We start from the raw sequence: 5,600 nt of genomic DNA on the forward strand, positions 1-5,600 counted from the left end.
CAGTAGTAATGTACGGAAGTGAGAGCTGGACCATAAAGAAGGCTGATCACCGAAGAATTGATGCTTTTGAATTATGGTGCTGGAGGAGACTCTTGAGAGTCCCATGGACTGCAAGAAGATCAAACCTATCCATTCTTAAAGAAGTCAGCCCTGAGTGCTCACTAGAAGGACAGATCCTGAAGTTGAGGCTCCAGTACTTTGGCCACCTCATGAGAAGAGAAGACTCCCTAGAAAAGACCCTGATGTTGGGAAAGATGGAGGGCACAAGGAGAAGGTGACGACAGAGGATGAGATGGTTGGACAGTGTTCTCGAAGCTACTAACATGAGTTTGGCCAAACTGCGAGAGGCAGTGAAGGATAGGCGTGCCTGGCGTGCTCTGGTCCATGGGGTCACGAAGAGTCGGACACGACTGAAAAACAACAACAAGCTGCAGTCCTAAACCTATTTGCCTGGGAGTAAAACCCATTGATCTTAGCAGGATTTACATTTAAGTAGACAGTTAGGACTCTTAAATTGGGATCCTATCTTTAGATCCTATCCCAAGCCAGAATTAAGATTGCCGGAAGAAAGATTAACAACCTCAGATATGCTGATGACACAACCTTGATGGCAGAAAGTGAGGAGGAATTAAAGAACCTTTTAATGAGGGTGAAAGAGGAGAGCGCAAAATATGGTCTGAAGCTCAACATCAAAAAAACTAAGATCATGGCCACTGGTCCCATCACCTCCTGGCAAATAGAAGGGGAAGAAATGGAGGCAGTGAGAGATTTCACTTTCTTGGGTTCCATGATCACTGCAGATGGTGACAGCAGTCACGAAATTAGAAGACGCCTGCTTCTTGGGAGAAAAGCAATGACAAACCTAGACAGCATCTTAAAAAGCAGAGACATCACCTTGCCAACAAAGGTCCGTATAGTTAAAGCTATGGTTTTCCCAGTAGTGATGTATAGAAGTGAGAGCTGGACCATAAAGAAGGCTGATCGCCAAAGAATTGATGCTTTCGAATTATGGTGCTGGAGGAGACTCTTGAGAGTCCCATGGACTGCAAGAAGATCAAACCTATCCATTCTGAAGGAAATCAGCCCTGACTGCTCACTGGAAGGACAGATCCTGGCCACCGCATGAGAAGAGAAGACTCCCTGGAAAACACCCTGATGTTGGGAAAGAGGGCACAAGGAGAAGGGGACGACAGAGGATGAGATGGTTGGACAGTGTTCTCGAAGCTACCAACATGAGTGACCAAACTGCGGGAGGCAGTGGAAGACAGGAGTGCCTGGTGTGCTCTGGTCCATGGGGTCATGAAGAGTTGGACACAACTAAATGACTAAACAACAACAATCTTTAGTTGTCCATAATAAAAGGAAAGCCTAGATATTCTTTGAAACATTGGTGGTTTCAGATTCTGTCCTCTGGAAAGACTGGGTGGGGGTGGGGTTGTCACTAACAATTGTAATGGATGAAAATCATAAATATCCTACCAGAGGTAGCTTAGAGATCATTTAAACTTAGTTAATTGCACTGTATTCAATTTACTATCAGTGTTGCTGTAGGTGGATTCATCAGGTGTGTGTAAAGATGCATCCTAGCAAATCAGGTCAAGCTGACCTGAGCCACAAGCAAATATGCCCTCAGAAATTCTAATACTATAATGTCTCACAAGAAATGAAAAAGAAATGAAACTGATCTGTAGAAAACACAACTTGAAAAAGAGACAAGGCACGTATTTTTTTTGTAAACTAAGAAATCTTTAATAGCAATATATTTTAAAAAAAATGTGCAATAAACAGATCTTTTGCATGTCATTCTGAACTTGTGGCAAAATAAAGTAAGGTATGTCCTAATGATGACAGAGCATTCCTTGATCACTTCTACCTGGTAGTCATGGAAGAGTCTATATTCCTTGGATTTGTATAATATTGGTATAGACTTATAGGCATGACTAGTTCAGTGCCCTTGGGAGGACTTTTGGACTTGCGTGTCAAGAATAGCCCAACCTGTCACAGTGAAAATTGCTTCTTCTTCTTTTAAACAGGGTGGGAAAATCAAAAGCTGTTTGTGAGATGCTGTGGATGGCAATAAGAATACAGCAAGCATTCACAAGCCCTTGAGAATACCTAATGTACTTCTGCCAGCCTTCGAAGTGAAGAACAGGATGAATTTTCTTTATACATGCATAGTCCTTGGTTGTGGGGGCAGAAATATGCCTATTTAACTTAAAGGTGAAAAGGAAAGAAATACTAATAGGCCTGCTACTAATAATTTCATATTGAAAGCACCTAAAATTTGGTGCCTGCAAGCTTGCAACCTACTAGGCACAACACAAAATTAAAGGGCAGCGTCAGGGGGACAAGAAATAAATGTAGGCAAATAAATGTAAGCAAATATTAGGGTTACATAATTGTTTGTATAATGACCAGCTGGAATGGAGCCAGCTCCGTCTGTTGGCCTAAATAAACAATATTTTATTTGAGGCCAATAAAATAATGTGTATCTGGGCCAACAGACAGAGCTGTCTCCATTGCAGCTGGTCATTATTATTATTTTCCCTGTCAATGCCTCAAAATTGCTTTCGGTTAGACTTTTTTTCTTGCCGCCTCTTCCTTATCTCACTACGTTGCTGCATATCAGAGTAATACAACTATTTCAGATCACGTGCTCTGGTTTCTCTTGTGATGCAGATGCCTAATGTGGTTAAATCCTCTGGCACATGGTGCTTGAACGTTTCCCAGTTGAAAGACGAGACTTTCAAAATGCAGGTGGGCTCTGAACTTCATTGTTTTCAAAACATTCCTGAAGGTTGGACCATGGGCCGGTCTCAAAATATATATAAAACATTACTCCAGCAGGACATGGGTGCAGCGAACGGGCTGTGACTTATCTGGTAGTCAGACTGGCAATCTTCTATCAAAGAGGCAGACTGGGCTGCCATGTGGGGCAAGTTCCCCTTCAAATCAGAGAGGGCATGGGAAATTCTGCAGAAGGGGCACCTCACACTCCAGTTTGTCTGACCCACTCACCCTGAAATTTCATGGAGTGGGTGCATGACGTTGGGTTCACATCAGGGCATGTGGTGGACCTGTGAAAAGGCAGCCACATTCAGGGAGGCAGCATTCAAAGAAATCAGAGAGATACCTGGATAAAACATAACAAAAGGCTCGGAGCTGGCTTTACCTTAATCTTTACTTATGGACAATATGACCCTGCATTTTCAGCATTTTGCCAGCTTTTATTAGCAACCAGGTTATAATAGCTAGATAACGGGAAATCCTTCAGAGGGTGTGACATGGACCACGTTATTAAAAAGTCTGGTACTGATACAAATAATGTGCTCAGGGCCCTACGTGGAAATACCGGACATTGGACCTGGGTCCTTTTGTGTGCAAATCAGAAGCTCTAACGCTGAGCTACAGCTTTCTGCTAATATCTGCTTTGCTATTATTGCTTCTAGGATATTATGCCAGTGTCTGGTTTTATGAGTGCCTGCAGCTGACAAGTGTCATGTGAGCCCCATATATGGCTATAGTTTGGAGATATAACATTATACAGTCCAGATGTTTTAGACTACAATTTCCACACCATCGTCCCTGGTCATGCCACTTGGGGCTGATTTTGTAGTCGGTGCTATTTTTCTAGAAAAAGAGGTGCCAGAACTCACCACGAATACTTTCCTTGTTCTCTTATGGCACCCACCTGAGAGGTGCCAGAACTGAGTTCCGGCATGTTCCAGCTGAAAAAAGCCCTAGTTGTAGTCCACCAGAGGGTACAAGGTTGGCTACATCAGTATAGACTTAATATGAAAAATATAGGGTACTTTCTGTAAGGCGAACACTCTAAACATACCATGAAGACCTTGGTTAAATCTTCACACAACGGGGCAATGAGGGAAGTAAAGGACAATTGGAAGGTGGAGAAGTACAATTTGTAGAGCTCTCAAAATAAAATAAAAGCAGCCATGCAGCAAAGTTGCAGTCATCATGACCGAAAACACGCCAGCCCACACCTGCTTTTCATTTTCAGCACAGTGAGTGGGAGAGTTCATCCTGCCTCATCTGTCAATCTTAAAAACATTCGATGGGGACCTTGATCTGTTCATGCCTGATGCCAAAGATCTCAGTATCTGTGTCATCAAAACAAGATAGATGCTGTATTTACGCACCTTTAACGTCATTGTCGTCTATGCTCTTTAACAAAGAACGCGACTGCAGGCAAAGGTTGGAAGAATGGTTAACAAAGAAACATCTTTCTTATTCATAATGGCAAATAAGTGCTGTAGTCTGGATCCAGTCCGAGTACCTGCTGTTGGGCTCTAAGTTAACCTACAGAACATACTGACTCACTCACTCATTTGCCTGAGAAGGAACTGGGGCAACAGCAACAATAGAAGGACTTGGGGAAGCATTACATTATCCAAATATTAGTCATCCTCAGAGTAGCCCCACTGAAATGAATGGAGATGACTAACTTAAGTCCATTAAGTTCAATGGGTTATGAGTAGAGTAAGTTCCATAAGTAGAACTTAGTTGGATACAACCTTCTGTTCTGGGAAGAGGCAATACTGTACGACAGAAGTGGGGACCTTGAGGGAAGGCACATTTACTGCAAAACATTGTAGCAGATATATCATCCATATATCATGTGTGTCCAGTCTACTAGGCCTCCCTGCATGGGGCTGGGAACCCAGATTGACTCGGTCCCCCATCCTGATATAGGTATGTACAGTATGTAGATTCCCCTTCAGACTGGAGCCGATCACACAACTGCTAGAGGCACATGCCTCTGGGGCAGAGCTGTCCACTCATTCTCACTGGCTACTTCATGCATTCGGTACCTGCACATGCAGAATGCCTGAAAGGGGCTCATGTTCTGCTGCGCTACAAATTTAGGAGGCAGAAAGTGTAGTCAAACCGAACAGGAATAAATGAAAAATGTCATCTGCTGCCATCCAAAAAAGGCATTAACAGCAGTCAATGGCATGTGAAAGTAATTAGTACAAAAATATGGGGCTAATTAAGTACAGATGTAATGATTTTTGTAATTAGGAAAGAGAGAAAAATTAATGCCAACATTAGCTGCCATGACATAAAACTTCAGCATAATAATGACGACCCAAAGATTCTTCCATCCAAATGTCGATATTGGAGTCTTAGATATTCCACAAGATGAAGATTTAAAATGCCGTAGAATCAAAAGAATTGTAGAGTTGGAATTTAATTTTTAACATCAGTATTAGAGCAGAACTCCTGTGTAAGAAACTGGGCAGTCATGGATTCAATGATATAACTGCTATTTTTTGTCCATAGACGGTTGATCAATGGAGTGGAAAAGCAGGTAAGAGATCATCAAAATAATTATACATATACAAACGTATGTATTTTTATAACTAATGCAGCTTTCTGACAAACTGACATACTTCTGAATAAGATCGTTTAAAACAAATCACTGATCATTTCTGCTATGTCCATTGCTGAAGCCAGCTTCAAAGAATTCTGGGAGTTGCAGTTTGTTAAAGGTGATGAGAGGTGATAGGAGACCTCTATTCCCCTCCCAGAGCAACAGTTCCCAGTGTTCCCTGGGAAGGGCTGTTCAACCATTTGGGGAA

The sequence above is a fragment of the Lacerta agilis genome, chromosome 12 (genome assembly GCF_009819535.1).
Source record: "Lacerta agilis isolate rLacAgi1 chromosome 12, rLacAgi1.pri, whole genome shotgun sequence".
In the NCBI taxonomy this organism is placed as follows: domain Eukaryota; kingdom Metazoa; phylum Chordata; class Lepidosauria; order Squamata; family Lacertidae; genus Lacerta; species Lacerta agilis.